Here is a 21,622-nt window from a genome sequence, read left to right on the forward strand (position 1 = left end):
GTCTTCCATCTGATCAATCCGTTACCTGTTGGGGATGAGGCTGTGCAGTCTTGGCTGACACGAGCTCGTCTGGTGGAGTTCGCGGGTTTGCCATGGGCTACGACACCAGTTCATCCATTAGCGCAAGATATCTTGGCGCAGCTTGCACGCGGGCGCAAGGTCGTGGTGTATGGCAAGACTTTCACCTTGTGCAAGGAGCTGGTAGCGGCCCGTTTGCACTTGCCGGTGGATGGCCCATGCAAAGTCACGAAGCTTACCAGCAGTGCCATGGAGGCAGCTCTCGGCGCAGGTTGCAAGGGGGAGTACAATATGAAGAAGCTGGATGCTTCGACGAAGATATGCTACAAGTTTATTGCAGAGACACTCTGGCAGAAGGTGAAAGCAGAGTTACTGGGACAAACCCAGTTTACCTATTTCCAGAGGGCGGAGCAAGGGAAACCGGTTCCCTGGGCGAAGCTGCTGGCGGACAGAATTCTGGAGGTAGCCAAGAAGCTCTTGAAGCCCACGGCAACATCCCGGATGGGGCAGGTCTTATTCTTTTTGTTCGGACCAGATGCGGAACCGGTCATCCCAGGATCGTATGTGGAGGTGGAGGAGTCCACAGACGAGGGTTCGGACAAGGAGTCCAAGGAGGTGGAACCAGCGAGATCAACAACGGAGGGAGTTCTGACGCTGATGCCAAGGAACCAGGTGACTCCGGTAGTACCTGCGGTGGAGGTTCCGGCGGTAGTACCTGCGGTGGCAGTTCCGGCGGAAGTTCCACAGGGCAGCCAGCGGAGTAGGCCAGCGGTTCCGGCGGAAGTTCCACAGGGTAGCCAGAGGAGTAGGCCAGCGGTCTCAGCAACATCGGGCCGCATGGCCAGTTTATTGAAAAGAAAGTTGGCTCTCGCGCCGGAAGGAGGCATGTTGAAGAAAACCCGCCCGGAAGCGGAGGCCTTGCAAGGGGAAAGCTCAGTCCACACTCGGGAGGACAGTTCGGCGAGACAGGCAGGTCAGGAGGAAGCCCGTGTAGTCCCAAGGGGGAGTGGTGAGCTGCAGCTATCTCCGCCGGTGGAGACCTATGATCTGGTCACGGCACGACGGTTGGCGGAGCGCTTGCTCCAATGTTTTCAGAAGGGGCAGCTGGAGGAGAATGAGGCGAGGTTGCGCCAGGAAAATGCCAGGCTGCTCGAACGCAATCAACAGCTGCAGGAGCAGTTGGTACAACTCCAACAGATGGATGCACGGCGGCAGCAGGATATGGAGGAAGCAAGGACGGCGATTGTCGCCCAAACTCAAGAACACCTGCGGCTGACGGAACAATTGACGGAGAAGGCTACAGCTGCGACCGCCAGGGTGCAGTTATTGGAAGCAGAAGTGATGGCGTACCGGCAACCCTCTAGCTCTACACGCATGCTGGACGAGGCACTTTTGTTGGATTTATCGGAAGCCTTCGTCGCAGAGATGCAGGGTATTTTTCTTGATCATCAACATCAATTGCGAGTAGAGCTGGAGCGGGCTTGCAGGCCTCTCGACCGACGGTTGGCCCGGAAGGATGAGGATGATCCGGCGGGAGGGGGCGCAGGAACAGCATTTTTACCACCAGCACCGGTGACGGAAACTGCGGCACAACCGGAGGGTGGAAGTTCTACATCGGCAAATACTCTCAGGAAGCAGACAGCGGCGGGACCGGTGGATTCTGCCGAAGGCTATGTCAAACGGATCGCCGAGCTGGAAGAAGCCCTCCGAAGAGCGAAGGCCAGAGGAAAAAGACCCGAGACCGCGATGATGCCACGACCCCGAGCAGACGCAGCAGCCGCTTTTGTGGCAGCTTTTCCGGAGCCAGCGGACGGGGAATCCTTGGACGCCAGGCACTTTTTGCAGCTGAAAGAACACGTCGCGGTGGTGCAACAGCAGTGTGACGATGCCAGATCTCAGCTGTTGGCACTCAAGCTCGCCCGGAAAGAAGAGCACCAGCAACATGAAGTTGAGGTGAAGAGCCTCATGGCCGATTTGCTGCAGCTCCGAGCTACTACGCCAGACCACTCAACAGGTGCCCAAACCAAGGAATTGGGGCGGGTAATGAAACGACTGGATAGTGTGGCGAAGAAAGCAGATCGTACTATGCGGGTCACCGATCTCGAACTCGCTTTATCTGAGAAGACCCGACTGCATGAAGAGGAGCTACAACAGCTGCGGAGAACGAGTCATGTTGAGAGAGCAGCTATGTTGGTCGACCTGCGGACGGCATGCCGCTATATTCATCGGATGGCGGCAGTAGCTCAGCAGGCGGGGGCGGCGGCACCACCTTTCTATGGCCAGCTCCAAATTTTTGTGGATGCCCATGCTCTCAACCCGCAGCAGCTACCTTTACTTCGGCCAGCGCAAGCGGCTCCGGCAGTACCAGTACCGGCGCCGGCGGCTCCAGCAGTTCCAGCAGTTCCGGTGGCAGCGGCAGCAGCGGCGGCGGCGGACGATGACGGTGGCGACGTCGAGGATGAACCGTAGCGGAGAACCGGTGGGTTCGGATGCGGATCCGGAATCCGATTCCCCGGGAGTGCCAAGTGTTAGGGGCAAAAGCAGCAACAGTAAAGAGGAGCTAAGGGGGGAGTCCTTAGATCATTAGTCCTTTGATTATTATTAATACGTTGTATCTAGTTTATTAATGAGATATGAAAAGACGGAAGTTCTAGGGGCAGGCGGAGAACTGAATAGGCACGGCAACCGTGAAGGAGTTATGTGTGCCGGTTAGATAAGAGAGAAGAGAGCGATCATTCAGGGAGATCAATTGAGGCTCATTGATGAGGATCGGAGCAAGGATCAGTGCTATGTATCAGAGAGTACAGTGTTGTATTGCTCGGAGAAATGTAATACAGAGATTCTATTGCATCTATCTTATTGTTTTATCATGAATGATTCCGTCGATCACTGTTCTACTCTATGTATTTTCATACGCAGTTCTGAAGTACGATTACGCATGTAAATCTGTCGCAGTAGTGCGTTTCGAGTTAGTCTTCAGAGTAGAGAGGGCTAACATTCTCGCACTTGCATGTAGCCTAGTTGGCAGTCTGCCAACTTTATCTGAAGCCGTCCAGCCATCAGGCCACACATGGACCCCATCCGGTGTTTAAACCAGGACCTACCAGATAACCGAGTTACTTAAATTCCTTCTCCTCATATGGGGGGCTTACAAGTAGAGTTAGCTGGTTCCTGCGTAGTTACACGAGAGTGGAGCATTGATATCTAACAATTGCAAGATTTTTGACTCAGGTTAGTAGCACTGCAAAAATGGTGTGGAATACACAGAGGCGGTGCGACTTCAAGATAGCATATTTTAGAGATCCAATTGGTCAGAAGGGTCGCCCAAAAGTGCGGAAGATCTGGCTAGAAGGGCTCCTCAAGATACTACATGGATGGAGAGATCAAAGCTTTCAAAGCTCAAGGTAGAAGAAGGAGGCATTTTGAGAAGGAGGAATCTTGAGAAGGAGGAATCTTGATAGGAATCTCATTCTAAGGCACTAGAAAAGAGAAGTAGTTGCATTTGCTACAATCTATGATAGTGATCCCAATTCACTTTGCCACTTTCGAAGACTTGGCGAAGATAAGGTAGCAGTTACTGTATCAAAGATTCTTAGCGCACATGTTGAGCTAAAGTATAAATGTGGAGATATGGAAACACTTGGAGATGTTATGCCCTACAATACATCCAACAAATCATTTATAGCATGGGACAAAGATGAGACTTATGCAACAGACATTATCAAGAATACAAAGTGCACCACCTTGGATTTTACTATAGGGGACATTTTACAAATGAGATCATTTGCAAATAAGATTGTAGCAGAAGGTGAAGTATTGGGATTTGAACAAGTGGAGCAATGGTCATTTGCGCAGATGAGGATTCTAAAAGTCACTGATGATGGTATGGTTGATAACATAACATCCTTATGTGATCCCTACTATGAGGTAGGCAAGAATATGAGATGGAGCATGCAATTTTTAAACATGAGAAAGAGGCACGTGGTTTTCAATGATAAAGACAACGCATACTACAATATCAAAGGACCTAAAAAGCGTGCCCATGTGCCAGGCTCTATCACTTCAAATGTGGATGATTTCAATATACTCAATTATAGAAGTGACATCTTATCTGGAGTGGATGAGTTCATTGGTTCCAAGAAACAAAATGATTTTAGAAGCGAAGCCTTATCTGGGGTGGATGAATTCTTGCACAGTGAGAAGGGCAAAGGTTTCAATAGCGATGTCTTGTCAAGTGTGGATGAGTTCATGCATATTAACAAACCTGGTGTCAATCAAGGTTGTGGATTTGTGAAAGCCATGCAAGATGTCCCAATGAGTGATGTTCTCTCAGGAGTGGAAGAGTTTCAAGGTTCTCAATACTCTCGTAGAATATTGAATTCATTGAATGGTCCTAAGAGTATGTTAAAAATGAGGATGAGATCAACAGAGGATTATTCAGTATTTAACTTTGATTGTGATATGAACAAGGATGCAACGACCAATCATGGATGCTTGGTTACAAACAAATGTGAGGAGAAGAAGTGCATAAATACAGATAACAATGTGCACGAGGAACGAAAACGGTCATACATATGCATGAAGAGAAAGAGAATCCAGGCAGATCCACAAAAGCAACCAAAGAGGAAGAGAGTAATGAAGGAGGAGAACATGTTAAATGCATTGGGATATCTATGTTGCAAGCGAAGATGTATGCGCTTCATTGATCTTGCAGACATCAGGGAATGTAGAGGACACGTGTGGCAAAGAAGGGGAAGCGAAAGAAATGAATACCTTCTCACAAGTCTCTCTTGCTTTCTTCAGAATGGCAATAAAAGGCTAAGTTCAAGACAAAAGGTAAAACCTCTCGTAAATGGAAAAAGGATTTGCAATAAGGCATATCGCAATATTACTGGATTATCCCATGGTACATATTGGGATTTAGTCACCAAGGCAAAGGGCGGCAACAAATTTAGCATTCACGGTAATAGAGGAAGGTCCAAATCAAGAATCTCAACTGTCAGGGCAGTAGCAATTTTGCAAGACTTCATACATGAAAATGCTTTGCCTCAACCCCATATATCTACCAAACTCCCTAACGGTGACGCGATCACTGAAATGCACCTTCCAATGGGCTTGACAAAGCTCGAAGTATTTGACTCTATTGCAGAAAAGCAAAGGCAAAGAGGGGATGCCGTAGCTTCTTCTCATACTTTGTATACTCTTTGGAAGAAGAACTTTGGATATGTTAAAATCCCAAGGAGGCAAAAAATGTCAAAGTGCAATGTCTGTGATGATTTAAAGCGAGCGATTGAGAGTGCAACATGTCCAAATCAAAGGGAATTATACAAAAAAAACCGAAAATCTCATCATGACCTTATTCGACATTCCAGACAAAAATATGCATTTTGGAAGGAGCAAGCTATTTTGCATCCTGATGACTACATGTGCCTTATTGTAGATGGCATGGATCAGAATACAACAACATTGCCTCGTTTTGTTGCCACTCCACCTAAATTACAAGGAAAGCACTTTCTAAAGACACATCTATGTGGAGTGTTAGTGCATGGAATTAAGTTCTTTGCAGATATATGGATTGATTCCTTGCATCTACATGATAGCAATCAAGTTGTAACATCTATTATGAAGGCAATTCGCAATGTACATGCAGAAAAAGGTCGCCTGCCACCGACTTTGAGAATACAAGCTGATAATTGCTGGCGAGAAAATAAGAATGTACTCATGTTTGCCTTCTGCTCCATGCTAGTTGCTCATCGAATGGTCGAATGTGGATTTTTGTATGTTGGGCATACACATGAGGATATCGATCAGGTTTTTAGCACAGTCTCAAGGGAGCTTAAATGCAAGGATGTGGAGACAATAGATGACTTGGTAAGAAGATGTGGCAGGCAAGTTGGTGGTCGTAAGGAAAGTACAGTATGTGAGAGGCTCGAAAGAATGTATGATTGGAAGAGCTTCATTCTACCTTTCATACAAACGGGTGGTGATGCATTGACAGGTCATACCAATCCACACTACTTTCATTTTTTTTTAAAAGATGAAAAACCCGTAATGCAATGGCAACAGTATTCTCATGATACAAAATGGGAACCTGAAGAACCTTACAGTCTCTTAACTTCAATTCCCAGCAAGGAAAGGTATCCAACATGGGCTCCTATACAAGAATTTAATGAGAGGTCTAATTGTGAAATAGATGGATTAAAAGCATTTATTACATACAAAGAGGAAATGCTCCGGAGATATCCTAATTCGAAGCCTACTTGGAGAGAACACACTACCACTGTAATTAACAAGACACGAAATTTAATAAAGGACCTTGAGAGAATGCGAGGCTCAAAGGATGTCAAGGAAGAATGCAATATGTTTTGGCCAAATGTTCATAACGATTTGCGCCCAGCTCCAGTCTTTGAAAATGATTTTGTATCATTACTCCCACGTCCATATTATGGACCGAAGAAGAGAGAGTTTATGCCACAAGTAGATATAGAGGTTGATTGTTTTGTTGTGGTTCGGCCATCGGATGATGAATATGAGAATGTGAAGTTTTGGGTTGCAAAAGTAGTTGATGTGCAAAGAGATGACCAAGGGAGAGCTACAACATTTACAGCGGTATGGTATGAGCCAAAGGGCAGGAAGGAGAATATGGATAACAACACATTATATACTAATTGTATAATGAAGGAGTGGGTCCCAAATGATGAAGCAGTCTCTCAAGTTTCGACGGAGACAATCATAGTGTCTTGGCATTCAAGGGCAAAGAAATCAAAGAAGCACATGGGATATGATGTAGAAGGAAAAATAAAAATACCACAGCAAACTATTTTGCATATACACGAATTTTTAAGGATGCTCGCCATGGAGGAAGTAGAAGGAGATAGCGCAAATGAAGAATGTCCATGATTAAAGCTTTGTATTGAAGTCCATTGATTCAGAAGGATTTTATTTGGGTACTAGGCAAGGAGCCAATCCAAGACAATTATAATCAGAGTCATCACCTCGTATGTCAAATGAGAGTCAAAATATGCACTGGATGTCACCCAAGGGTCAAGGCTTGCCAAGACAATAGGGAGTTAATGCAGATGGCACCTGGCAAGGGACTATCACATTGAGCAATAAGACAATGGGGAGTCAATGCACCCAAGGGGCAAGGCTTGGCAAGATAACTTGTGGGAGTTAATGCAGATGGCACCTGTATTTTGCACTGGATGTCACCCAAGGGTCAAGGCTTGGCAAGACAGCTTGGCAAGACAACAGGGAGTTAATGCAGATGGCACCTGGCAAGGGACTATCGCATTGAGCAATAAGACAATGGGGAGTCAATGAACCCAAGGAGCAAGGCTTGGAAAGACAAGCCTAGGTCAAATTATGCAGATGGCAACTAGCAAGGGACTGTCGTGACATTGAGCAATAAGACAATGGGGTGTCAAATTATGCAGATGGCACGAATTGAGGCTCTTTAAGAGCAACAATTTAAATTGTAAACATATGTTCAATCTATATCATTTTGGATATAAAGACTCTAGCTAAGAGCAACGTCTCTCAATGTAATCATATACATAAAGCTACAATTGCTATTATCCCTCTTTGGTCTTATGGCATCATGTCTTCTTTCTATTTATTAAAAGTTTTGTTAAATTTTGTGCATATTGCCGAGTGACAATGTTATTTTCATGAAATATTTAAGTCTCCTTTCATGGATTTATAAATTTATCACGTCAACAAAAAACGTCAAGGAAAAATATTTAAAATAATTAAATTAACAAATAACTTAGATATAGCTAGAATTTCTAATATAGGATTATTTCAAATTCTTGCATGTTGGTGCAAAAGTATAGATTGAAAAAACAATATTTGTATGTGAATATGATAGAGCCACAAAGTGAACTTTTGATTTGGGAAGGAAAAACGTCAAGGAAAAATATTAAAAATAATTAAATTAACAAATAACTTAGATATAGCTAGAATTTCTAATATAGGATTATTTCAAATTCTTGCATGTTGGTGCAAAAGTATAGATTGAAAAAATAATATTTTTATGTGAATATGACAGTGCCACAAAGTGAACTTTTGATTTGGGAAGAAACTTTTTAGAAAGTAAAATTTTGATTTGGAAAGGATATTTTCATAAAGTAAAGTTTTCATTTGGGAAGGATTTTTGGGCTTCGTCCAAAAACAACACAAAAAGTACAAAATTAATGAAATAGGTGTTTTCCGTGAAAAGGAGAAATTTTCAAAATTTCAAGCTCTACACTCTGACAACCATCACATGGTCTGATTTATTCCTTAAGGTGCTATTTTTCTAGAAAACATGCATTTTCCTAAACCTATAACGAAGAGTTTCAGCTAGGTTTTTTTTTTTTTTTTAAACTTGAGTTGGTTAAATTTTAGCTCTCCTAGCTCTTGAGTGATATGTTCGTGAAGGTTTGAAGTAGTTTGTTTTTTACACATACTTGTGTATACTCTTTACTTGAGAAGCTAGTCTCCCCGGCAGCAGCGCCAAATGTTGACTCTTTCCCACGGCTTCTGCAGGAAGAACAAGGTATTCTCAGTATGCAGGGTTCCGAGGCTTTTTGTCACCTACAGATATATCGGGGTTGTTGGTTGTAGTATACGTGTAGCTTACGACCTCGAGTCATATTCTAGTGAGAGATGTAGGCTTAAGTGTGGTAAGCAAACATAGTGCATGCACATTGTTTAAAAGGAACATGTATCATCATGGTTGAGGTTATGAAGGCTTTTGCCTTCATTGGGGGTTGCAGGGTTTAGAAGGAGTTCAAGGGTTAGAGGGAGGTTCAAGGTTTAGAAGGAGGTTCCAAGGTTTAGAAAGAGGTTCCAGAGTTTAGAAGAGGTTCAAGGATTAGAAGGAGGTTCCAAGGTTTAGAAGGAGGTTCAAGTGTTGTTAGGAGATTCCAAGGTTTAGAGAGAGGTTCTAGAGTTTAGAAGAGGTTCCAAGGTTAGAAGAGGTTCCAAGGTTCAGGGTAGAGTACATGGTGGAGGACTCGTCTCCCTTGTAGATCATGGAGGTTGAGGAGGAGGAGGAGGGAGGAGGAGGAGAGGACGGAGGAGGAGGAGGGAGGAGGAGAGGGAGAGGATGGGTTGCAAGGTTGGAGGAGAGGGGAGGAGGAGTTGCAAGGTTAGGACATGCTTTTGGACATGGAGTGCAAGGAAGCATGGATACTTGAGACAATTGCTTGGAATACCAAATTAGAACTCAACAAAATGCCCCAAAGAGTGAGGGCTTCATTCCATTATGGGGTATTCATACAAGTTGGAGAGCTTCTCTCTCTGCATGTAGGAATTGTAAGACATTCTCTCTCTACATGTAAAACTTGCATATAGAAGTTGCATGTAAGAGTTGCATGTAGAACTCGCATGTAGGAGTTGCATGTAGAACTCACATGTAGGAGTTGCATGTAGGAGTTGCATGTAGAACTCGCATGTAGAACTCGCATGTAGGAGTTGCATGTAGAACTCACATTTAGGACTCGCATGTAGGAGCTGCATGTAGGAGTTGCATGTAGAACTCGCATGTAGGAGTTGCATGTTGAACTTGCATGTAGAACTCGCATGTAGGAGTTGCATGTAGGAATTGTATGTAGAACTTGCATGTAGAACATGCAAGTTGGATTTCTAAGAGGGATTATTTCTAGCCTTATGCAAGTACAAGCGAAGCTTTGCCACAACTCTACACACACATTCTGTTCTACCTAAGTCCATGTTGGCATAGAGACAACAATGATGCATACAATGCCCTCACACAATAAGGGAGATAAGGGATGGGTGCAAGGAGTGTCATGAGAGAGGGTGTTGTGATAAATTTAAATAAAAAGGGTGTATTGCAGCTATCAGGAGGTGGGGGATGGATATTGTCCTACTATAGGAACAGAATGTAAGAAAACAATACAACGTTTGTGCTCAACAGATAACAGGATCTCATAGCAAGAGAGAAAATAGATAGTATGGAGAATAAAAAATTTGAGTACTGTAAAAGTGATACCATAGATGGCGCTGCCTCCCAACCGTGCGCTCCTATAAAAGAAGCTTCGATGGCATGCTGGAAATAGTAGAAGACGGAGGCTAGATGCTAAGGAATCAAGGTTGCTGTAGCTAGATAATGAAATGGGCTTCATGTGCTTGCTCTTATATAGCCACCACAATTAGTCGGTTAGTGCCAATTGGGCGACCAACCTAGTCCGCCCTAAATGGCCGACTAGGGGTCGGTCCCAAAATAGGCCATCGACCACACGATAGAACTGGTGCACAAAATAGAGCAAGTAACGTACGGCATCCGTTCGGCCCAAAGCCATCCGAGATCATCTAGGGCTCCAAACGGGCCCTGCGACCCAAGAGTGGGCTGCCCCGAGAAATGCTCCATCTACCCTCAGTGTGGTCAGTCACGGGATGCCTTCCCACACTTGCATGTAGCCTAGTTGGCGGTGTGCCAACTCTATCTAAAGCCGTCCAACCATCAAGCCACACATGGCCCCCATCTGGTGTCCAAAACCAGGACCTACTGGATAATCGAGCTACTCAAATGCCTTCTCCTCATATGGGGGGATTACAAGTAGAGTTAGCTGGTTCCCGCATAGTTACACGAGAGTGGAGCATTGATATCTAACACCCCCCCTCAATGTCCACCCACAAGTGAACTTACTTTTTCAATCCAATGCCAAGTCAATGAAGATGCCTCTCCAGCAAGTCTCTTCCAAGAGCCTTCGTGAAGATGTCCGGAGCATTCTCTGTAGTCGGACAGTACACCAAGTCGACCTCTCATCCATGATGAGCTCACGTACAAAGTGATATTGAATCTCAATGTGTTTTATGCGAGCGTGGAACACAGGGTTCTTTGCAATTGCCATGCAACTCTAATTGTCACATGATAGCTGCGTAGGCTTGTTCTGCACTGCACCCATGTCCCCTAAAATCCTCCTCAACCACACTGCCTCGCAAGAAGCAAAGCATGCTTATTTGTACTCGGCCGCGGTAGAAGAAAGAGCAACTTTGGGTTGCTTCTTGCCAACCCATGACACAGCTCCAGATCCAAGTGAGAAACAAGAACCTGTCACTAATCTCCTGCTGTCCACGTCTCCTATCCAATCCGAGTCATAGAATCTGGTCAAGATGTTGCCCTTGGTATAGGTGATGCCATAATCAAGTGTGCCTTTGATGTATTTCAGCACCCGCATCCCTACCCTCCAATGGTTCTCCCGGGGCTTATTGGAAAACCTGCTTAGTACACTAGTCGCAAAGCTGATGTTACACTACCCACAAGCCTTTTGTACTTCACTATTTCCACCAGTGGTGATGAATCCTCGTTTGAGAGCTTCACATCAAACTCCATAGGGATACCAACTGTCTTGCACTCAGCCATGTCAAATGCCTTCACTATCTCTCCAGCATACTTTAGATGTGAAATGAAGATCTATTTCGCTTTTGCCAAACTTCAATCCCCAAACAGAAATGCATCAGTCTAAGGTCTGTCATTTCAAAATCTCTTCCTAGCAAATGCTTTGTCTGTGAGATCTTCTCTTCATGGTTCCCTGTTATGACAAGGTCATCCACATACAGGACCATGATAATACACCTGCCTCCTTCTTTGAAGATATACAAATTTGCATCAGATGGGATCCTCCTGAACCCGTTTTGAAGAAAGCAGGCATCAATTCGCTGGTACCATGCTCGTGGGGCCTATTTTAGCTCGTAAAGTGCCTTCTTCAGTTTATAGACTTTACCTTCTAAACCGGGGATCTCAAAACCTGGTGGTTGTTCCATGTATAACCTCCTCCTTGAGATCTCCATTTAGAAAGGTGGATTTTACATCCATCTGAAACAAAGGCCAGCTTCCCTAGGCAGCTAAACACAAAACACTGCGAATTGTGGTTAGTCGAGAGCTGTGGGAGCAAAAGTATCCTGATAATCAAAACCATGTACTTGTGCGAATCCTTTTGCCATGAGGCGACCCTTGTACTTATCCAACATGCCGTCGAACTTGTACTTGGTCTTGTACACCCACTTGGTGCCGATTACCTTGTGTTTTGGTGGTCGATCCACAAGGTCCCAGTGTTGTTCTTCATTATGGAGCCATACTCCAACTGCATAGCCTCCATCCACCTATCATCACCCTGTGCCTCTTCAAGACACTTGGATTCTTCAGCACGGATCACATCTGTCATCAACGCGTAGTTGACCAAGTGTTCCTGTGCCCTTCTTTGCTCCTCTAATCTCTTGGACCGGTGATGTTCGGATGGTTCCTCCTCAATGGCTGGAGGTTCTCTGCCATCCAAAAGCTACTTTACCCACTTCGGGAATGGCCGTTGTTGTTGTGGTTCTACAGGCTCTTCTTCCTCTTCTTTATCTTGAATCCTCCCAAGCACCATTGGGGGAGTTCGGTCTGCTATTCGTGGTTGTACTGGATGGATATCCTAGTCTTGGTTATCTGGGAAGGAAGCATCCTCCTCCAATTGATGCGGCTATTTTGAGAAGACCACATCACGACTTACAATTACCTTCTTGGTAACAGGGTTATAGAGACGGTAACCCTTTGCTTCTTCACTGTAGCCCAAGAAAATACACTTCTGGCTCTTCGATTCCCATTTGGTCCTGTTAGCATCAAGGCCATGCACAAAATAGTCACATCCAAAAACTCTGAAATGTGCAGCTGAAGGTTTCTTACTAGAAAAGGCCTACAGTGGAGTCATCCCATTCACAGCCTTCGTGTAGCTATGATTCTCAAAATGTAAACTACAGTGTTACATGCTTCAGCCTAGGAAGTCTTTGGCAAGTCTTTCCCTTTCATCATACTCCTGCCCATTTTGCAGATGATGCGTATCTTGCGTTCTGCTACTCCATTTTGCTGTGATGTATGTGGTGGGGGTTTCTACCTCTTGATCCCATGATTTTTGCAGTAACTTTTGAATTCAGTTGATGTGAACTCTCCATCTCTGTCTGATCTCAATTTCTTCACCTTCCTCCTTGATTCTTTCTCGACCATTACATGCTAGCCATTCCTTGAACTTACTAAAAGCCTCGTCTTTAGTCTTCACGAAGTATATCCATATCCTTCTACTGTGATCAGCATCATGAAGTAGTAGGAACCACCCAAAGCTTCCATCTCCATCTTTCGGTAGAGGTCTGTGTGAATGAGCTCTAGAGGAACCTTTGTCCTGCTGGCCTCTTTAGGAAAGGGATGCCGATGCTGCTTGCCCATCATGCAAGCTTCACATACATCGGGCAGATTTGCAATTTCTGGTAGGTCTGCAATCATTCCACTTTTATGCATCTCCTTCAAAGAACTAAGGTTTAGATGACCAAACCTCTCATGCCATAGCTTAGTGTTCTTCACATCCGCTCGAGCATTGAAAGCTGAGAGTTCGTAGATGTTGTTGCGCCGTGTACCTTTACCAATGACCTTTCCTTGAAGATCCAAAATCTATGCACCATTCTTATCGAAGTGAACTTTGAGGTCCCAATCCGTGATCGCAGAAATAGACAACAAGTTCCTCTTGATATCTGGCACATAAAGAACATCGGACAACTGTTTTACAACTCCATCTGACTTGAGAGCAATCGTACCTTTTCCTTTTGCTGGACATTTTGCATCATTGCCGACTGCTACCAGAATGTCATTCCCTACCGGCTGTAGAGAGGTATACCAATCCTTCCGAGTGGTCATGTGGCATGATGCACCACTGTCAATAATCTGTGGTTCATCTGCAGGTACATGAACTACCTCCGTGCAAATCTCCTCAATTGCTACGAACAGCTCTACTGGTAGTGCCTGCATGCTGTTGCTGGACTCTTTCTTTACTCCGTTCTTCTCCTCTACAATCTTCTTCCGGCACTCATTTTGCTTGTGCCCTGCCTTGTTGCAATAGAAGCACTTGATCTTCTTCTTTCTCTTTTTATCATCAGAAGAGGATGGGTTACCAGAGTCCTTACCCTTACCTTTCTCAGCATAGAAAGCTGAATCTTCTCCAGTCCTCGTCTTTTGATGCATCTCCTCCTCCAAAAGCATTGCACTGAAATCCTCAAAGTTGAGGGCCAAATTTCTGTTTTGTGTATTCAGCGCCGTAACAAGACATCATGCTTTGGTGGGAGAATCCGTATGCACCTTCGTGCTAGATTCTTGCTGGTGATGGTGATGCCAATCATACTCATCTGATCACGCAGATTCTTCACCCTGGTGATGAACTTCTCTGCTGTTTCAGACTCAGACAGTTTCTCATTCGCGAGTTGAGTCTCCAAATTCTGAATCCGTAACTGATTTGTGGTCTCGTACTGATTTTTCAAGACCGTCCATGCCTCCTCTGCTGTGGTGACATGTTGAATTAATGCCATGACGGAATCACTTACACTGCAGACAATAGAACACAGTGCATCTGCATTTCTTCTTGTCCACGCGAGAATCTCATCCGCAGTTGGTACTATCTGTTGTGCTGCATTGGCCGGATTCGGTCTCGCCGGTTTCAAGTCCACCCCAATAGCAGTATCCCAAAGCTCGTATGCACTTAGGATGGTCTTCATCTTGAACTTCCAGACTGGATAGTTAGTGCCGTCCAACTTTTCACTTTCGCTGAACGGTGGGATTTGCAGTCTTGCGGGCTAGGACATCTCTCACAATCTACTCGCAAACAAAAACACACTACCAAATCTTCTTACTAGAATCCAGGCTCTGACACCATGTAAGAAAACAATACAACGTCTGTGCTCAACAGATAACAAGATCTCATATGCAAGAGAGAAAACAGATAGTATGGAGAATCAAAATTTTGATTATTGTAAAAGTAATACAATAGATGGCACTGCCTCCCAACCGTGCGCTCCTATGAAAGAAGCTTCGATGGCATGTTGGAAACAGTAGAAAATGGAGGCTGGATGCTAAGGAATCAAGGTTGCTCTAGCCAGATAATGAAATGGGCTTCACGGGCTTGCTCTTATATAGCCACCACAAGTAGTCAATTAGAGCCAATTGGGTGACCGACCCAGTCCGCCCAAAACGGCCGACTAGGGGTCCGTCCCAAAATAGGCCACCAACCACATGATATAATTGGTGCGCAAAATAGAGCAACTTACCTATGGTTCCCATTCGACCCCATCCGGGATCATTTGGGGCTCTAAATGGGCCCCGCAACTCGAGAGTGGGCTGCCTCGGGAAATGCTCCATCTACCCTCAGTGCGGTCAGTCATGGGATGCCTTCCTGCACTTGCATGTAGCCTAGTTGGTGATGTGCCAACTCTATCTGAAGCCGTCTAGCCATCAAGCCACACATGGCCCCCATCTGGTGTTGCAAACATTCTCTATGGTTTCTTCTTTGTTGCTAAGCACTTCCGAAATACGAGGATCGAGCATATATGAAACGCTTTGTATATTTTGCGAAAAATTTGCTATAACATTACTATATTAAAAAAAAAAGTATTAGCTTCTTGGGTTTAATCAAAATAAGCAAAGTATAAAGCCAAGGAAAAGGATGCATCAAACCTGAGGATGGTTGTAATGACTTTGACATTAACCTCATTCTTAGGATTCAAGAGGATTGAAATCTCTTCTTCACCAAATTCAAAAAAATGAGGTTGTTGTCGAATTAACAACATAGCAGTGAATGAACTTCCAATCTGCTCCAATAGATTCATATTTTTATGACTCATCTTATTGAGGGAGTAGTCTACATCGTATTCTTCTTCACTTGCTATGTCCTCCACATCCTCCTTCTGCCATAAAAATATAAAAAAGTTATGCGATGTTCACATCCCAAATAAAGGCTTAAACAAGCAGATAAGGTTTCATACATGCTTTCATTAGTGTAAGTCTCTCCTCTGCTTGGAGCAAAAATTTAAAAAGGTTTCATACACGCTTTCATTAGAGTGAGTCTCTCTTTCTCTTGGATGAAAAATTTAAAAAGTTATGAGATTTACACATCCCAAATAAAAATAATGGTTTAAATAATCATAGAAGTATAAAGATAGCATGCTTTCATTAGACAAGTTATGAGATTTACACATCCCAAATAAAATTAATGGTTCAAATAATTATAAAAGTATAAAGATAGCATGCTTTCATTAAACTCATTCTCTTCTCCTTTTGGAAGAAAATATAAAAAAGTTATGAGATTTATACATCCCAATTAAAGATCCCAATTAAAGGCTGGAACAAGTATACAAGTATAAAGATAAGGTTTTATACATGCTGCAATGTAGTCATATTTTCATGTTGTTTCCCAATGGTAGTAATTAGATGCTGAATACTCTCAGCCCAAAATGCTAGCAGATCAGCTTCTGTATATGATTCCATTTTGACTGGTAACTCCAAATCAAAAATCTCTCTAAGAAACAACATGCAGTTGTAGGCGACTCTCCACCCACAGCTGTGTCCATCTTTTTGCTCCACTGGCAGACGTCTTTTGAATTCTACTTGATCTTGTTGCTCCGTGGTTGTTCTGACAGCAGATACTAGCCGATATGCAGCACTGTCCAGCATGACATATGAAATATATTAATATGTCATGATCATAAGATACAAAATAAGAAAGTATCAAAAATATTAAGAGAATAATTACCTTGGGGAGTTGGCATGATAGCCTTCTATTGAATTCACAAACCATAAATGGTTGAGTTCAAGGTCCCAGAAGATCAGACTCCAATGTGAGCTACACGACCAGAATAAAAATGATTATTGTTTTACACAAACTTGCCAAAGAAATAGTAAAAATAAGGTTAGAGTTGATACTTACGCCTCATGATAAGGCATTAAGATGACTCGCACCCCATCTAAATTCAAAGGGCTTAACCAGGTACAAACATCTTCTATAGTCTTTTGAGGAGAGCTAAGAATAGAAGAAAGGAGAGCATCGAGCATGTAGACACGATGCTGCACTGTACTAGGAAGTTGAGAAATAACTACACTGCACAAAGAAATAAACAAACATTAGCTCATAGAATTGATTTGCATTCTGCACTAGGAAACTGATATATAACTGAACTGTGAATAAATAAACAAATGTTAGCTTATTGAAGTAGCAATAAATAAATAAACATTACCTGAGAATGGCCAAGATAACATTGTCATTAACCTCTTTTAAAGGATTGGAGAGGATTGAAACCTCCTCTCTACCAAAGCTTAAATACTGAGGTTCTCGTTTCAAAACGATCTTAACTTGAAATGAGCTCTCTATTTTATCTAATGCAGCTAAATTTGATTTTTCAATCAAATTTAGAGGTGGTTGCATTGTTGAAGTAGAAGGGAGTGCCTCCGTATTGACTTCATCCATTTCTTCTCCCTCTATTGCCTGTAAAAAAATATGAGAGATTAGATTCATTATCTTTAAATTTAAATCTTATTTAAAAAATTGTATTTAGTTGAGAAATAGAGAGTTCATACCGCTAAGTATTGTCGTAGTGGCCTTTTTTCATAACCCTGCGAGCCATAATTATCGAAGAGGGCATCATCATATTTGTCTTCATCCACCAACCTCTCTGTGAATGGGTCATGTAAGTCCATCTTTTCATCATCAACAACTGGGACATTATGATCTTCAAGGTAATCATCCATGTCATCGGTGTCCTTGTGGTCTATCTCTTTTTCATAGCCTGTGGTTAGATCTGCTTGAAGCTGGAAATAGGCCATGAAATGCTTATTTTCAATAATATTGGTGGAGTTGCCTTTTCAAAGAAATTTTCTCACTTAAGCCACAGATCTCATCGGAAGACTCTTTGGAGCTCAAATATTCAGAGGAGGATATACAATTGTTTAGGGCTGAAATCATTCGAGACCTAATTGCTGCCATTAGAATACAACGTGCAACTGAAGCAATACCAGAGCTTCCCTTTAAGGAAGAGGAGACTGAGTCTACTATGAAAGCACTGCATACTACAGAAGAAGTAGAGACCCAATGTACACCTACAGCACCACAGCCTCCACTGGAAGCATCAGAAGAGTTGCCACCGCCTCCGCTTGCATTTAAGGAAGAGGATACTGAGTCTACTCCGAAAGCACTACATACTACAAAAGAAGTAGAGACCGAGTGTACATCTACAGCACCACAGCCTCCATTGGAAGCATCCGAAGAGTTGCCAGAGTCTCCACTAGAAGCATCACAAGAGTTGTGATGCATGTATGATGTTGTGTTTGTAGTTTTTGTTGATTATATACCAATTTGTGACTTATTACTTAAGTGGCATAATCATGATATTTATATAATTTCTTTATGCACACAATTTTATGATATGAATGTGTGATGATGTGATTATTTGGAAATAAATCCTTGTGTGATGAGAATTCTGATATGAATATGTGATGATGTAATATTTGTAATATATTTATTTCATGCACACAATTTTATGATATGAATGTGTGATGATGTGATTATTTCAAAATAAATCCTTGTGTGATGAGAATTTTGATATGAATATGTGATGATGTAATATTTGTAATATATTTCTTCATGCACACAATTTTATGATATGAATGTGTGATGATGTGATTATTTGGAAATAAATCCTTGTGTGATGAGAATTTTATTTAGTTGGACAGTCTCCACTCACTTAAAGTAGAGCATTCGCAATGCTTCTCTCACTTTATTCCAACCCTTATCCTTATCATCTCCACTCACTTAATAGAGCATTCAATCTCCACTCGCTTTATTCCAACCCTTATCATAGTGAACACATCGTGCCACTCACTTTATTCCAACCCTTATCCTTATCGTAGTGAACACATCGTGCCTTAGTGCACTTGTATTCTTCCATCCTAGTCCTTCCACAAACACTCTCTTATTTCTTACATCCTAGTCCTTCTGAGTAACTTGTATTCTTCTATCCTAGTCCTTCCGCAAACACTCTCAGAGTCTTCTTTCATCCATCCTGTTAACCAAGTATTCTTCTATCCTAGTTCTTCCACAAACACTCTCTTCTTTCATCCATCCTAGTGCTTCTCATTAACTTGTATTCTTCTTGTATTCTTCTATCCTAGTCCTTCCGCAAACACTCTCAGAGTTCCGCAGACACTCTCTTCTTTCTTGCATCCTAGTGCTTCTCATTAACTTGTATTCTTCTTGTATTCTTCTATCCTAGTCCTTCCGCAAACACTCTCAAGAGTCTTCTTTCATCCATCTTGATAACCAAGTATTCTTCTATCCTAGTTCTTCCGCAGACACTCTCTTCTTTCTTGCATCGTAGTCCATCTCCCTTTCTTTATCATCTCCCCACCCATGGATGTCCTTGGCATTGTCGAAGACGTGGAGTTCGGAATTAACAATCTCAAAGAATGGATTGCTGACCAAGGAGCACAGAGAGAGGCCAGAATTCGACAAGGTTCTCCTTTGACACACATGGAGAGAGAGGAATTTGCTGCACAAAGGCACGCAGAGAGGGAGGAGACTCTCAAGATAGCAGACAGTGAAAGACTTCTAAGACGTATGATAAAAGCACGACAAGATCTATTAGACTTCTTAAGTAACCTGCGTTATCGCAGCTCTCGTCATGGGCGATTTGATGCGGATGCTGAGAGAACAATAAGAGCCTCTCAGAGAAATTATAAAGAAACAATTTGTGATTGCTTAAACTTCTTCTTCACATGTAATTATGTTGAGGATACAGCTGTGGAGGCTGTGAAGGATTGGGTTGTTGAGAAGATAAGAGAGACCAATGATGAGATCTTCTAGACTTAGATAAGAGAGACTATATTAAGGTGTTTTTTGACACCATATGGCTTTGTATTAAGGTGTATTAAGGTGTTTTTTGACACCATATGGCTTTGTATTAAGGTGTTTTTTGACACCATATGGCTTTGAGTAATATGATATACTTCTTGTACAAATGTGATGTTAAGATGATGTTAAGAGAGACTGTATTAAGGTGTTTTTTGACACCATATGGCTTTGAGTAATATGATCTACTTCTTTACAAATGTGATGTGCTCTTTTTGAAATGTACTCTAGTTTTCATAACATGTCATGCCATTTTTTCTAATTTGATTTTTTAAAATCTTACTTTTTTGTCTCTTTTAACAATGTGATGTACTCTATTTTTAACATCTCACGTCATTTTTTCTAATTTGATTTTTTTAAATCTTCCTTTTTGACTCAATGTTTTGTTTTATAAGAGCCTCTTTTTTTGAAATGTTTTATCCAGAATTATCTCACAAAATGAATTTGGACAGTGCAAGAGTCCAAAATTAATGAAATAGGTGTTGGAAGCACATTCTGACACAACCACCAAAAGTTATGGGCAATCGATGATTAAAGGTTCTAAATACCATAACCCAAAAGAAAATTTAAAACCACCTCCTTAATCAAACATGGACAAATTCAAAGGTGCACATGTGTTTGACTAAATCCATAGCCCCCGGGCCTTCCCCATAAAAGAGCACCCATCCCTCTCATACTTTTTCTTTCACATCTTGCCTCCATCCTCTTCCCCATTCCGAGCCTTATGCAAGACACTCCTCCCTCTCCATCGACCACCACCCTACTCCCATCCTCACATGGTAAGTTACTTCAAGCCCATCTCGCAGTAGCAGCGATAACCTAGCCATCCACCCATCGTCCATTGGTCCTCAATAATCTTGTTACATCACGAAAGACTTGGGGAGCATTCAGGACCATCTCTTCCTCCCTTTGGATTTCCGTCAAAGTTTTCCGTCCATCAAGTTTTTTCTTTTTTCGTTTTCCCCCTCCACCATTCCCCCCTCCACCACCATCCCCTCCACTTCCCCTGCCCTCTACCAGCCCCGCTAGTCCTTCGCTCGCCCCGTCGCCCCTCACCTCGCCCTCCTCCCACGCCTTGGCCTCCTTCCCCTCCTCTCCTCTCCACTCCACCTCCTCCGCCTTCGCCTCCTTCCCCTCCTCCTTGCCTCCTCTGCCTTTGCCTCCTTCCCCTCCTTCACTAGCCCCCCTCCCCTCCTCGCCACTCCACCCTCCCCTCCTCTGTTCGAAAACCCCCCCTCTCAGCAACCTCCTGTCGGCCGCCGCATGACCCCCCCCCCCCGAATTTAAAAAAATAAAATAAAAATAAAAAATTAATTTATTATTCATTATTAAGTTCTTAAAAAATCCCTAATTAGACTTACCAAAAAATAGGTTTTGCAATATGGTCTTATCATGGGACTCATTGTCTTTAGAAATGATATACGAGTCTACAGTACAAGAACAAATTAGTATATGGCATAAATGTCTTATTGTTGTAATGGAGTAAAAATGTCAACCCTCAAAATCAAAATGAATGAACCATGCCAAAAGCCCTTGATATTAAAAACCTGTTGGATCACTTAAAGTTGAATAGAAACTTAGGTTAGATTAAACCACTCTAGTTAGTTTAACTATAGGTTAGTTAGATGCAATTAGGTTAGTCTAACTTCTAGTTAGTTAGACTAATTGGACAATTAGGTTAGGTCAACTAACTGTGGTTAGTTTATCTAGCTGTCCTCAGTTTTAACCCATAGTTAGGGTTATAGGCTAGTTAGACTAACTGGAGTTCAATTGGTTCAAACCCCTCAGTTGGACTTAAAGTCCATTCACACCAACCTCACTTGCTCATTTGCGCCCGTGTGCGGGCCTCATTTTGCACTCATTCGCTTGTATCTTTACGCCATGACCTCCGATTGACGATCCAT

Source organism: Dipteris shenzhenensis, chromosome 7 (genome assembly GCF_047967505.1).
Source record: "Dipteris shenzhenensis isolate YYH24624 ecotype China chromosome 7, Dip_SZ_1.0, whole genome shotgun sequence".
Taxonomy (NCBI): Eukaryota; Viridiplantae; Streptophyta; class Polypodiopsida; order Gleicheniales; family Dipteridaceae; genus Dipteris; species Dipteris shenzhenensis.